Below are 16,057 nucleotides of genomic sequence, written 5' to 3'. Positions count from 1 at the left end.
TTTCCACTTCCCCTATTATCATCTCATCGAGCATAATCTGTTGTGAACTAAATACGTAAAAAAGACAGAATTAAATTAAAATTTATGGAATTTTTTAGTTTCAATATTAATCATTTTTATTATTGGAACTATAGGTACTTGTTGCCACTGTTTATGCAAACATAAGATAAGAATTTCGTTTCTCAAAGGAGAAAGACAAAGGTCGTTGTATATTCGATTCCGAGGTGCAGCTCAACCATATTAAAACAAAAATATAGTAAACATATTTAAGTCAATAAAATCTCTATACGTGTTAGGACCTCATTACCTTGATATCTTCTTATTAAATACATTTTTACACTTGGAAGATTATATATAACCTCTCGAAAATCGCCTCCATCTGCAGAACGTATTTAAAAATGTGTTTTGTGGTCGGTACTGAAGACGTCAAGGTACAAGTAAAAAATGCTTCAACATCATTTGAGCGAATATTGAAGTACAAGTACACAGAATCTACAACAACGAAGTTAAACGCAATTATATCGTCGTAATTATAAAATTGACCGAAGAATTCGGTTAAAAATCTGAGAGAATAAAAGGGTTGGTTATCACGTGCAAAATCTGGATTGTATTCCGAACAGCATCTCGTCAGCGATGGTTCGGGTCACGCAACGTAACAAGCTCGTCTTTTTATGGAAGTTTAACTCCGGGTAGAGAATTTTCCTTGGGCTAGCTCTATTAGTGCGCCGAATAATGATGAGTTTAAACATGGCGCCGTCGTGTACGGATAAATAGGTGCTGGCTGCTACCCAGGCCGAAGGTAGTTCGCTCGGATTAACTTGGTCCGTTGACGAGGTGATTAAACGTTGATTAAACGCAGACTAAATTGCAGTCAAAAATATCGATCCTCCGCCTTGACTCCGCCACCGGCCCACCCCATACTCCTCCCGGCGGAACCCACCCCTTTAGCCACACGGAACTACACGTCTATACCCTCTTGCCGTTCGCATTTTATCCACCCCCGCCACCTTTCCAGCGGGTCACCTTTCAAACCTCCGGTAATCACGGTTATCTTACTCTGTCCTAATGGAATTACGGCACCGCTTTGATATCGTCGTGTTTCGTGCTGCATAATTACGAGATTGCTTAACGACTCAGACAGGAATGTGAATTATTCACGGAAGATGCGGTTCTTTCGGTATCGATATTTTTTCCATTTGTTTTGGGTAATTTTTCTACGCGGCTACTGTCGAGGTTTTAACGCTGAATTTATGACGCCGGTAGAGAGAGCACGATATTTTTGGGATCATTTTGAAATGTGTTGAAGAATGAATTCTTGATTGATGGACTGGTCTTTGGTACCGATGCTGTGATAGACAACTGCGATTATGGAGGCACAATGGTGTGCAGGTGCATTTGCATACCACTGATGAGTAGGCAATTTCTTAATTTCAACTTTTTTAATTGCGATGGCTGGAAATGGAAAATTTCTGAATTTTGAAATTAATGGTTTCGTGTTGTTTAATGTGTCTTAATTTTTTATTGTAATTGATTGTTAGATTTCTGGAGTTCTACATTGCCATATTCTTGGATTTCTACGTTTCTACTTTTCTACGTTTCTGTATTTGTCGATTTGTGGATTTTTGGATTTTTGGATTTCTGGATTTCTGGATTTCGGGGTTTTTGGATTTGGAGAGTTTTTAATTTCTAAATTTTTAGATTTATAGTGTTATATATTTGTTCATAATTCATCAATTTTTAAATTTCCATACTGTTAATTTTTTCTCCTAAGAAAATGCTTAATTTCTACATTTATAAATATTGCAATTTTCTGATCTTGTACACTTATAAAATAGCAAATTTTAGAACTTCTGTAACTAGAAAAACTTTAAAATTGCAAACTAAAAAAGTTAAGAAAATTGTAAAAATGTATCCAAATGACCGTCATACATGTGATATGAACTGTTGTTTATATTTATTATTACTATAATATTTATAATATTATAATTTATTGGACTAAAAAAATAATTCATAAGAAAATGCAAGATCAATGTACAATATATTCTACAAAGATAGTTCATTTATCTTTATTTAAAGAACATATGTTACATATTTTTTTCTTGCACAAAATGGAACTATTCAATGGGGATTATTTCGTACCCATAAGAGTTAATGTATTGCTGCGTTATCACGCTTCAATTCCATTGTTGCAAATCCTCTTACTTTACGAATAAGACTTCCAATCAGTAATCGATAGACATTCTAATTGCTATCTTCCAATTCCAATTCCTATCCTTTCGCATTCCTGAATCCGAAACGCGATATCCCGCGATTGAATTTTACCAATGAAGGAGGAAATCTTGTGGAAAATGATAATTTATATTCAGAACTGGTCACGATTCCTTGAAAATATTATACTTTTCTAAACAAAAAAAGAAATCTTATAATAAAATTTTGCATCTATTAACAAAACATACAATATTAAAAAAGTATTTTAATTAGTGTCGCTATACGACCTTGTTATTATTATTCAAAGAGAAATAAAACAAATTACTTTTCTAGAAAGTATAACACACATATTTTCCTCTTATCTATTAGTAAGACATTTTTAAATTGTTCATTTAATATGTAATTTTTGTGCGTATTTTTAGCAAAAGCCTAATTCCTCCATAGGGGGATGCAGAAAGTACTAAAATTTCTGTTAGCTTTCATAAAAAATTCGTTGAATTGAAAGTGCACATAATTCCATAAGAAATTTATCAGCCTAATATTTGACACTTACAAAAATCACTAAAAAAGTTACTTACTTAAAAAATTATTTAAAAAATTGCTTCCAAAATTTAAGACAATTCGTCAAATTAAAAAGAGCATGAGTTAAGATCCCACAAACAGCTAAAGGTATCGCATCCACTATAAATAATTTAATACCATGTAAGAAAAGAAAAATTTTGTTCTGACCATTAAAAAATTTATGCAATGTCCATTTAAAAGAAATGAACACACACGCAATTATAATTTCAACACCTCCCATTTTCGACGTCCAACATGCCAAAAAACCCTAAACGCCCCAACAAAGTCAAATTCTCAAACTATATCATAAAGCCTTAAAACTTCGATCTTCAGCAATGATCATTGCAAATTGCACAGTGATTTCGCACCCGATATATTCATCTGCTTTGAATAGAAATCCTTTTACCGCGCCTTCTTGCGTACTTACCAATGCGGCTTGTTAATATGTTCCGCGCGATCGAGCAAGCAATTTTTGCACGCTTGTTCAACGAGCCAACGTATAATTAGCGGCTCATTAACGATGAATGCGGCGACGTGATACGAAGTGCTCTCATTGATTCCGTGATTCTCGCGAACACTTCTCTATGCACGCATAAACGCACGCACGCTATCGAATCAACGAGTTTAGGAGGCTATAGGCTGCTTCGAGCAGGAGCGATCGGCGACTTTTAATCAATTCGATTATTGTTTGAGGCATTGGACAAACCTGGTACGTGTTAACGTTTCACCGTCGTTCTCTCCGATATTTCCATAACTTCATCCTATTTCTTCCCGATCTTCCATGTTCGTTTCAACCCGATGGGACGCGTGCATCTCTCCGGGCATGTGTCGTTCAATAACGCCAATATGTGTTTATGGCCGAACAGATTGAAACGGGCTCCTCGATCGACCTTAATTGGCTCCGTTTCTCTCTTTTTTCTTTGTGTACGTCCACGTCTTCATCGTGCTCGATGAGATTACTACGAGAGGATTAAAAGCTGAAGAATGAAAATGTTCTTCTTCAGCGAAATTGGATCGAAAGCGTTTAAAACGATTCCGTGATTAAGATCCCGTATTTTCTGAGGAAGATTAATTGGGTACACATTCTTAGCGTTAAGAACTTGCTTTTTCTGTTGGTCAAACAGTGCGAGGAAAGGGAATGAATTTATTCTTCTATTATTAATTGTGAGTGGAATATGTTTTGACTGCGGTTATATAAATGGTTTTGTGAAATCAAATTTTAATATAGAGTGCACCACAATCGGTTACACTTTAATACATTGAATTGTTTTAAAGTGTTTTGCGTGTCGAAACGGGTACACAAACAAGATTTATTTATTGAGGAATTGTGACTGTATGGATGTAAGAAAACACTTCGTTAAAAATTTTCAGTGCTGAAAACTTTTTTTTCATGAACTGCTATTTGGAAACATGCAATATTTCGAGGAAAGAACATGTTGGAATTAGTAAACAGAATTGCGGAAGGCAGAGAAGTAGTTTTCTATTACAAACTGTATTATTTATTTCACAACACATAATTATTATTATTCTTAAAATAATTGTTACAAATAATCGTTATAAATAATTATGAATAAGAATAACTGTGTATTTTACTATAATGGTATACATATGACATGTTATTTATATGTATTCATTGTATGTTTTATATGTTCAGATAAATAACAAATATTCTAGAGGTTTTCGCAGGCTCTTCGCTAAAACGAAATTAGAATTAAATATTAAGTTACACTCCTTTTTAATGTTGTGATTATAAATGATCGGACATACTGAAAATATGGCTGTATAATAAAAAATATTTATTATAAATATTATGCCAAACAGCACAAGTCTTGTTACAAATTATGTGACTTTATTACCTATCTTGACCTTATTTCAAATCATATGATTTTATTGTTCATTTGGAATGTTAACACGTAGAGTTTAGTTACTATATAAATAGCCATGTCTAAAAAGACAAATGACAACCTAGATAAATAAAATTGTTAAATATTAACTCTTCAGTACAATTATTCTATTCAATATCTTTCATAACTTATTATTGTAATTTTAGAAGTATTCAGTCTCTTCGACTGCTTTCATTTTTTAATTATTTGTCCAAATTAAATTCATAGCACCTCGTCGGTGACCGACACGGAGACATACATATGTGTTAACATTAGATATCATTTCAATTATTGATAGTCTGTGTCTATAGTTATATGCAGATAGACTCGTAATAATACAATTTATTAACATGCGACTTTTCATTAACTTTTTACTGCAAGGTTTAATTTACTTCAGACAATATTCTAAGGGTGTGAATAACCACCATTGATGAGAGAGATGTAATTGTTAACATTATCAAAATCATTGTTTTTCAAAAACGTGTTATATGGTCGTATGGTATTAACATGGTCACGACTCTGAAACTCATAATAAGAAATACATGCTTCTTTCATGTATATGAAACGGGAAAATATCAAAAAAGAACGTTGATTATTTCATTTATTAATCTAATAATAAACAAATTTACATTTCCTACGATTTCAACACCATAACCCACCAAGTCCACTGCTTAAAATGTGCCATATGACATTGGAACGTATTATATGACATGCAACGTAATTACGACTTATAACACTTCGAAAATAATCAAAAGCTTAATTCATGACATACATAACCTCCTACACAGGAATGTGCTAAAACTCTCGTGTTAATACGCATAATACCCTAACACTAAACATATTCCCATTTTCTACAATTCCAGTACCACAATCCAAATGATCCTTTAAAAGATATAAATATCTCCCTTGCATAATTAATTTAAAATTGCTCAAGGTCCGTTAAAACTTTATTCGAAGTACCATAAAGTCCACTTTCTACCGTCCTCCTTTCCCTATCTATCCAAACAAAACCCGATAGAGAACAAAAAAAAAATCACGGAAAGGTTGGCCGGATATCCGCGTGCCAATATACCGATCATGCTTAGGAGACAAATACACGACGGAGGTAGCTGCGAATCACAATACAAGTCCGCCGAATGTTGTGTACGTACCCATAGCACATACACACGCTCACAGTCTCGCAAAGAAGTGGACAGCCTGGCCCTGACACTCAGAAGCACCATCAGTTATACAGAGACCGCCGCGACTGGACCGGCACACACCATCACCTACGGTGACACCAACACCATCGTCAACTACCATCGCGAACCGTAACACATGGCGACGAGGCCGTGTGAGGGGCATCGGTTGGATGGGGCGGTTTTTTAAATCTAGCCATCAAGGATCCATCCTGGCCTGGCTGAATGCCCGCACGGCACACATCGAAAGCGATCTAACGTGGTCGCGGCCGTATTTGTCGGCCGCCCATTATCCTCGTCGAAATTCAATTACCGGTGCCGGGCGTTGATTCTATTTTTCCGAGCACCTGTAGTACCTTACTCCACCCTCCTTAACTTGTCCTCGATTGCAACCCCTTTAATTTACCTTGCGTTCCTTTGCTTCTCTTCTTGTCTTCCGTTTTCGTTCGCACACCTCGTTTCATTGTTTATGGAAAATTTGAAAAAATTGGAAGGGTGTTTGTAGTCGTTTATATGTGTAGGCGATTATGAAGTGCTCGAAGACAGAATTCCAGGGAAACTGAATTTTTCACTAATAGTATTATCAAAATAAGTGTCGTTTGAATTATGTATATTCAACCGTATGAATATTTTTAGAAAATTCTTATATAACATAGTACAATTCTTGCGAAGGAAATAAAGAGGAATTCATTTCTTTGAGAAATTTGAAATAACCATTTTGATAATTATCGGCACATGTGAGTTATTACTGGGTTAGGTTTTTAACCTAATAACAATTATATGCTTCAAACACTTTATGAATGGTATGAATGATGTGTTGTACGTAAAATAAATGGTATTTATATTGAATTCAATTTCAAATTTAAGAGTTTGATTTGTATTGAAGTCTAAATTTAAGAGTTTTATTTATAATAAACGCTTGATCATGTTCTGCTTATGAATACTCACTAATCATGAGCATTGATAAATTTTTAAATTAATCAAATCTTTGAAAAGTACGCGCTAAGCTGTTGTATGTATAATCAACACTATAAGAATTTAAATTTGGCGCCATACGAAGTATAAGCTATTGACCAAGAAAATCAATGCAATATTCATTAGGAACCATGTACCGATCAGTAAACAATAAATATTAAAAAATTTGGAACAATGCATATAAATTTTCGATTCGTATGATAATTAATGGAGTAAATAATTATTACTAATAACATTTAAATTTGGCACCATAAGAAACGATATTTGTGGTGTGTTATATATTTCGATTCATTTAATGAATATGTAGCTACTTCTTTAACATTTTTACTGTTTAACATACTTTATGTTGATATAATAAAAAGTGATGTCATTTCATTATCTTAATACCCTATTTGTGAATATTTGAGGATTTAAAATATGCAAAGTTTTAACATGCAGGTTTGTTAACATGTAAATTGACATATGTACATACAATTAGAATAGCATGTCTACGAAGCAAGTTCAATCAACATGTATATTACAACATTTTTGTTAAAATAATAATTACAATTTTAAATTCTAATAAGCAATCAGTTTTAACATTAGTTACAAATGTAAATATGATCCAGATTATAATGCAGACTGCCGTCATGCCATGAGTGGAACTCTAATAACAAATTCTTGAAAGTGGTAATATATTAATAGACCAAAAATTTTCTTATTTGACAATATAGTAATTTTCGTGAATTTTTGACTATGTGAAAGTGTATGAAAATTTGGCAATATAGTAATTTTCAAGAATTTTTGACTATGTGAAAGTATATGAAAATTTGGCAATATAACGAGAGTCTGCTGAAATACTTAATATAATATAATAGAATCAATCTTTACTGTGTTTTTTATCAACTTATATTATTAGAAATAATTATATATATATTATATATATATATATATAATTTTATTATATTAGAAAATTCGTAAATTTGCAAAATACAACTTATATTTGAAACCTATCCTAAAAATAACTGGAACAATAAAAAAGATAAACTGCATAGTTTGAAAATGTAATTATCTAATGAACGAATTAATTTATCGAATTTGTATTAAATACCAGTGCGATGCTAAATTGAAAATGTGTCCAAATTAACATACAAGACGATTTATTATTATTTATCGATATCATTGATCACTTAAATACGAGCGTTAAATCTACTGAAGCGTTTTCTTTTCGTTTGCGAAGTCGAGAAGTGAAAATGGCACAACCTGACTACCTGCGAATCGATTTTTCTTTTTAATCGAATGCGAAGTACGTATCGGGAAAACGAACAACGAAGAGATATAGTCACGGGACAAGAATCGTGTAACGCAATCCCGTAAATTTGTCGGCTTCCTGTTATTCTCGTTAAAATTCAATTACCGATATCAGCGGAGACTATGCTATTGCATTTTTGTTACAATCTGAATACATCGCAGCATTGTTACTTATTCACTTTATATTGGTAATACTACACTTTCCAAACTTCCCGGACTTCATCTAAAAAAGCTGTTTTTTTTCATAGCGACGATGATGATGAAAGAGGTGCAGAAAATGAAGGAGAAAATGTAGCAGGCGGAAAATGATGATGAATTATTCATTACTATAGAATTTTGAAACAAAAACGTGGTACAAATAAGAGTAGATTAGAATACACATGTTGTTCGATAAAAGGCGCGTCTTATTATTTTGATAATAAGATCGCTTTATAAACGTTGTATACAAAATTTATAAAAAGGCTGAATGTTTTAATGAAGCTGGTATTTGTCAGATATTAGATGTGTGCAGATCTTATGCTTTCAAATTTTTTAATTAAAAATTTTTAAGTTATTACGTTATAAAATTGTCAGTGTCAAATTACAAAATCGTCAGTTGCAGAATTGGCAAGTTGCCAAATTGTAAAATTGTAAAATTGTGAAATTGTGAAATTGTGAAATTGTGAAATTGTGAAATTGTGAAATTGTCAAATTGTCAAATTGTCAAATTGTCTAATTATTAATTTGCAAAATGTCAAATTATTAAATTGCCAAATTATCAAGTTGTTAAGTTCAGCTGTGCAAATGTAGAAAGTTAGAAATTAAGGAATTCAGAAATTTGGAAATATAAAACTTGGTGATTTCCTACAACTGTACCTTGCATATATGAAAACACGAAAACTTTTTAATTTAGTAATACATTAAAATATTCATGCTAACATATCACATTCCTCGGTATACTCTTACAATAGCCAATCAAATGGACGTATAACCCCTCGCTTAATTAAAACCAATGGAGAAAGATCATATCCGTAACGTAGAATAAAAAAGAGTCTTCGTTACAACACAAAGGTAGAAACAGATCACGGCCATTATCTCACGAACATATTTCCATTGCAACTTTTTCGCCGGCTGATTTCCCCCGATATATTCCAACGGTAGGCATCGCCAATCTTTGTTTTTTTTTTATACGAAAGCAAAAATTTTTTTCAGATTAATCGAAAACCGATCAACCGCACGGTGAATTCTCGAAAGCCTGGCATTGTTTATCTCCCGATTGGTAGACGCGATTGAAATCTTTCTCTGGCGCCCCTTTTGTTCCCGACCTCTTTTGATTCAGGATGTTCATACACGAGCTGCAACCGTCTCTTTAAAGCGCGAATTCACTCTGCATTGAAACCTGAGACGACGTGACTTTGACGCAATTAAGCCCACTTCTGAAAACGCTCCACACCAAGCCCTTCTCGTGTTCGCGATCCAGATAGATCTCTCCAATCCTTTTTGTTATTTTCTCTCGCCCAGTGATATCGTGAATCGAAACGATTTCTTCCGTAAACTTCAGAATAGGAATTTGTAATGAAGGGGTTTTTATTGCCTTATAATTATTTTTCAGAAAGTGTTAAGACTATTTTGTACTAAATTTAGTGTTGAAATTATTTTGTACCAAATGTAGTTTAAAATTATTTGCATTAAATTTAGAATGAAAATTATTAAATGTATCTTTAACTTTCACGTTAAATTTCTTATTAATTTTCGCGCTAACATTAATGTTAAAATTATTTTGCATTAAATTTGGCGTTATAATTATTTTACACTAAATTTAAGGTTAAGGTTATTCTACATTAATTTTGACATTAAAATTATTTTACATTAAATTTTTCATTAAATTCAGTATTAATGTTATTAAAATTATTTTGTATTAAATTTTTCAAAATTCATGATCATGAAAATATTTAGCAATTTTAGTTTTTAGGAAAAACCTTAGCAATTTTTAGTTTTTGAAAATTGTTATATATCTAGCTATTAAATAAATTTATAACAAAGATCCTTTATAATATACTTTGCTTCTAAAATTCAACTTGTTAGTAAACTTGTTAGTAAATTTACTCCGTTAACAAGTGGTTATTACTGGAAGAATAAAGTAAAACGGCCATAATTTCTTACTTTACTGATAAGTCTTTAAATATGTATTCAAATTTGTTCTTTATCGTTTATACAAGGCTGAAGAAGACTATTATAGTTGCAGATATGAAATCATATATTATGCAAATATTTTACTTTTTTGCTTAGAATGCGTAAAAACGGCTATGATAAAAATGAAAGAGATAACTCTTTCTGTTCACAATTCTTTTTTCGAGGAGCAAAACATATCTCTTCATTTTTGTACACTTATAAACCATTACTGAAATAAAAATTTGATATATTATACAAATTAAACAAATTATTGTTAAATTTTAAATGATATTAACTCTTGGCTGTGTTTGTAAATTTGCTACCTAAAATAATTATGTAGTAATGGTATCTTATGATATAATATTGTTTAACATAAATATATGGCAATTACAGTAGTTAATAAAAAATATTGCAAAATATTTCTTGTTTTTATATTTGAATCTTATATCTTCGTAAAATCTCGTAAATTTATATTAATTTCCTTTAACCAATTTTTTTATTAAAGATTACTTCTTTATTGTCACTTTCTTGCTACTATTACATTAAATAATTTGAAAATATTTTTTCTTTCTAAATTGAAAATATCAGCAAAGGGTTAATTCTGTTATGGCCATCGCTCTCATTATATTTAAATACCTTCACAAAGACTTCACGAACATCAATTTTTTATATTAATAGATTCATACGATCCCAGATAATGTCGAAAAATTCACCAATTTTCAGGTAATAAATTTATAACCTAATACGGAGAAAACATGAAGCTTCATATTAATAATAAATTCAATTATGATAACAGTAAAAGCTTCTAAGAGAAAAAATTGCAATAAGTCAAATATAAAAACAATTACAATATTTATTAGTAAGTCAAACATTTAAAGTACTAAATAATTGTAAATAATTACAATCGCCCTGACTATAAACGCTACACTTTCGGTATCTGCAATCAAATAAAAGACAAGAAACAGATAAAAGACAATTACCCAAGTACGACCGTAATAATAACAGCAAATATCACATTGACAATAATAATCGCAAATTTCACGGTGATAATAATTGCGAATTTCATAGCTTCTCAAAATGCCCAGGTCCGCATAAGGGTTGCACGAGGAGAGACAGTAGAAAGGTATCCGCAGTGAACCGAAAATCAAAATATCGAGTGCAGAGTTAATTACGTGTATCAGCTCCCAATAAAACAGAACGGTTTCATTAATTCGCGTCCGTGTCTGAATCTGAGTTCACAGACACATCGAATGTGCGCGACACTCGCGAACTTAATATCCGCGTATCGCGAAATTACCATCCGCGTCCCGGTTCCCTTCATTTATTTCCCTGTCTTCTCCGCGTTCCGATCCACCTTCTTTTTGCTCGGCGCCACGCTTTTTCTTCCCTCGTTCTCCCGGCGTCGGCGGGGGTCCAGGGGGTGGCAGGGTAACGTGGCCGAAAAACAGAAGGGGTCGCCGGCAGAAAAGGTCGGGGCTGAAAAACGACCTACCGAGCCACGATGACTTTCGGAATCATTTTTCAAAATGTCTGCCTCTGCCTCGAGGGGGGTGGCGGTGGCGGGTGGGTGGTCGGCACCGACGAACGAGGGGGAGGGGGTGGTCAACCCCCGTAGCGAAGGGTGGCAAGATGGCGGCTCACGGTAAATCGATGGAGGCTAGTCACTGCAGGCGCCCTCGCTTTCACAATCCCCAAACTCACCCCCCTGGACGTCCCAACATCCCCAACCCCCTCATTTTCGTGCTTCACGCAAGCGCCCGCACCCTGAACGCTGTGTCTTCGCCGTGTCTAAGAGTGATTTCGCATCGATCATCCATACCCCGACGAAAAAAGTCGAATTTCTTTCATTTTTTTCGCCGGCTAAAAAAATTCGATTTTTTCGCTGACTGTCGCTAGAAAGAATTTTCAAGGCGATTTTTTTTTTCGGTTTTTAAGTAATATCGCCATTTTATTTATTTAAGAACGTACGTGATCTAGGATGAAATTGATTGATAAGTTTATTGATACGTTTGTTTTTCTTGATTGAATTCATGAGTCTGTTTTGTGGGATCTTATGTTCACTTAGAGATAATTGTTGCACCTATGAGTTCAGGTCGCAAACGTGTACAGGTAATGGGAAAACGTAGAGAGTTTAAGTGATTCGAAGTTAGTTTATCGCGAGGTAGAAAGTAACGACAGCGCCTCACTTTTTTCCATTTTATGATGGATACCCGTGACGGAGCAGCGAAAGCGGGAAAGCAAGAGTAAAATTGTATTTCCTGGTATGGAAACGAATACATTCGAATCGGGGTTTTTTTACAATTTATCAATGAAATGTGATTTGGAGTTGTCACTGCACTTTATTACAGAAAATTGTCATAGAATGCAACTAGTAATATAAACTTTAGCAATTGAATGAGCGGCATTAAAAAGAGATTGATGTTAAAATAATTTGTTTTTGAAGAAAAATATTTTGCGTTAATTACAGTTTAAAGGAGTATTGATAATTATATTGCATAATCGGAATATAATAATAGTAAAGAAATCTAGAAGAGAGAATGATACATTCAGATAAGATGATAAATGGTATAAATATACAGAAAGAGATATTTAAAATAGTATAAAGAGATTGTAATATAAAATAGTGAAATATTTATATTTTTGACGAAGAAGATTTTCATGGAGTAATGTTATGATCAACGTTATGAAATAAATTAAATAAATAAATTATTAATTTCTTATTAAACAATGATAAATCCTGAACAGAAAGTGGTTAGGTTGTTTTGTAAAGAATCAGCAGTTGAAAATAAAAAAATAACGTAAGTAATGAAATATTCGTAGACACAAGATAAGAATAATTATAATGATTAAATAATTACATAGTAGTCATAGAGTAATAGTAAATTTAACAAAAGGTAATTGCGTTTAGAATCGTAAACAAGAATAATCGTTATCTCTTTACAAATGACAGCAATTTTCTAAATATTAACAAAAATTTTAGTAACATTCTTTCTATTTTCTTGTATTTTCTTTGTAAATTAATGTTTCTTTCCAAAAAGGAAGTAAATTACTTGGGATAGTAATATAATTCTAACATTACTTTATTCCAATTTAAAAGTTAAATTCAGAAATTTAGAAAGTTTTTAGCAATTTAGAAAATTTAGGAATTTGGAAATTTAGAAATTGAAATATTCAATATTTCAGGAATTAAAAAATTTGAAAATTTAGGGATTGGGTAGTTTGGAAATGTTGTACACTTAGGGATTTGGGAATTTAGAAATTTAGGCATTTAAGAATTTAGGAATTTGGGAATTTAGAAATTTAGGCATTTGAGAATTTGGGAATTTAGGAATTTAGGAATTTAGGAATTTAGGAATTTAGGAATTTAGGAATTTAGGAATTTAGGAATTTAGGAATTTAGGAATTTAGGAATTTAGGAATTTAGGAATTTAGAAATTTAGGAATTGAGAAATTGAGAAATTGAGAAATTGAAAAATTAACAGATTCAGTAATTTAGAAATTTAGAATTTCAGAAACGAGATAATTTCCAATAAAAATATTAACTCTCGTTTAATGAAATACTATAAAAAATGATGATGTTCACCATCACAAAGATAATAACTCATTAATCACAATACATAAGTCAATAATATATTAATAATGTAAAAAAACTAAAGAATCTAAAGAATCAAGTGAAGAAAATAAATTTATTTCTTGCCTTAATCAGAAGCATGGCTGCATTCGTATATAAAACGTGGAAAGTAAGCAATCTATTAGAAAAAGAGGCATAGAAGATAAATCGAAGCGCTCACAGTTAATATGGAAAGCAGTAGTAAATAGAGAGAAAAAGGTTCAAAGGATACTGGTTTTTAACCCCTGAAACATCGGCGCAAACCTGTTTGATTCTGTCTGAGAAAGGAAAGGCTTCGTTGGGGGTGAGAACATGCTACGAGCAAAAGAAAAAGAACGCCAAGAGTTGACCAGCACAACAGGTTTCCGTCTCTTAAACCTATAACTCCGAGATTTTTCTTTTCAAGCATTTATTTCGCACCCCTGAGGGGATTACGTGCGCCGCGTAACGCTACGTATTAAAATAAATGAATTAAAGTCTGCCAATCGTTGAAAAAGGTTGGTATTAAATAAACCGTATTAATTGCTTTTATTTTATTTCCTTCATCTCTATCTGCACGTGAAATAAATATCCTATGATTAATACATTAATGAAAAATATTGAAAACACAGACTTTTTTTATTATACGGAAATAATGTTAATTATTACAATAAATAATTTATCCTAATTAGTCTATTTATTATTTCACTTATTTCTTTTTGCGATTAATCTGTTGTATGAAGAGGCTTTATTTGAACGTGCGACGGAACACAATACGTGGGGATTTCGTAGGTAGTTTATGATGAGTCCGGACTAACAGTTATTTTTGAAAGACAGATTTTAGTCAATTTTAGGCAATTTAGTTTTACATTTTTGTGAAAAATGACTTTAGAATTTATAACTCTAATTTCGTCTTCAATAACTACTCCATCATAAACGGGGGTTTTCTGAAAGGTCACCGAGGGTTTCGGTTCTTTCGTAGCAGTACTTTTTAGGATAACGTGTCACCTGGAGGAAAAACCTCGGCGTTGCCGATCTTCAAGATCTTCCCTTTGGGCCAATGATCATAGTAGTCGAGGCCCATATAAAATCAATTAATCAATCAATCAAGATCCTCCCGTACTCATCGGTATTTCCACCATCTTCCGAAAAAGGCGCGCTCAGGGCTCAAGAGAGGGTGGGCCCAACGTTAAGGGGCCAATGCTGATTGGAAAATCAAGGTTTCTAATGAGAACCAATCAGCATGTCTTAAACTTCCGACGTTTCGATGTCAAGACAAAAACGTATCGTTAGAATTAATACAAAGGTCATTCGCTTGGGACCTAGAGTCAGAATTAATACAAAGGTCATTCGCTTTCTAGAATTTAATTCATAAAAAGGTCAATCGTTTCGGACCTAGAATCTACAAGTCAACCGTTTCGGACACAACGTAGAAGAATTAAACATACACGTCAACCGTTTCGGACGTAAAATTTATAACAAGTCAACTTTCCGGACTTATAGTTACACACGTCAACAGTTACGGGCGATCTATCTTAAATCATTATTCTTAAGATTAATTTCTTTCGAATAAACCCGCGTCTCGATTAGAATTCACCGCCGATTACAAGATTTGACCATTTTTTAATCGAAGACGCAGTGGTTGAACGCACACAAGTCAGTACATTATTCGATATTTATTTTTGTTTGCATTGCTTTTACTAAAAAAAAATTTAGATTATTCCGAATTTGAGTATTTACGTATTTGATGACTTAAAGTTCGAAAACTTGTGAACAAAATATGTGTGTATTCGAATATTTTAAAGTAGACTATTTTGGTATTAGAATATTATTCGCATTAAATTTATAATTAATATCCTAATGACTTATCAAGAAAAATTCACTTATCCTTTAGAACAACAAATGATTTGAACTTCTTTATTTAGCACCGAACCAAATTACATTATTTGTTTCTCATGAATAATAATTTATTCTTCATTTTGTAATCACTATTAGACTGCACTCTTAAATTTTTGATATCTTAATGTATAAATCCTAGCATCGAGAAAATTAGAAATTTTCAAATTTCCAAACTTGAAAACTCGACACTAATTTTATAAACCTCTCAGTTAATAAATGTTCAAATTCGTTTAAAATTTATTTAAACAGTTTTTATGAACACACATTCTCGAATTGATCTTTAAATCTCAATGAACTCAAACTTGAAATTTTCAGATCAGAAA

At 32.5% G+C, this 16,057-nt stretch overlaps 1 long non-coding RNA gene across 1 annotated transcript in view; it reads right to left on the bottom strand.

The window, feature by feature from the left end:
• LOC143265242 (uncharacterized) overlaps positions 1 to 16,057 on the bottom strand; it is a 242,684-nt gene that overhangs the window by 138,232 nt on the left and 88,395 nt on the right. The window lies entirely within an intron of this gene.

Source organism: Megachile rotundata, chromosome 10 (genome assembly GCF_050947335.1).
Source record: "Megachile rotundata isolate GNS110a chromosome 10, iyMegRotu1, whole genome shotgun sequence".
In the NCBI taxonomy this organism is placed as follows: Eukaryota; Metazoa; Arthropoda; class Insecta; order Hymenoptera; family Megachilidae; genus Megachile; species Megachile rotundata.
This window is presented reverse-complemented; position numbering and strand designations above follow the sequence as displayed.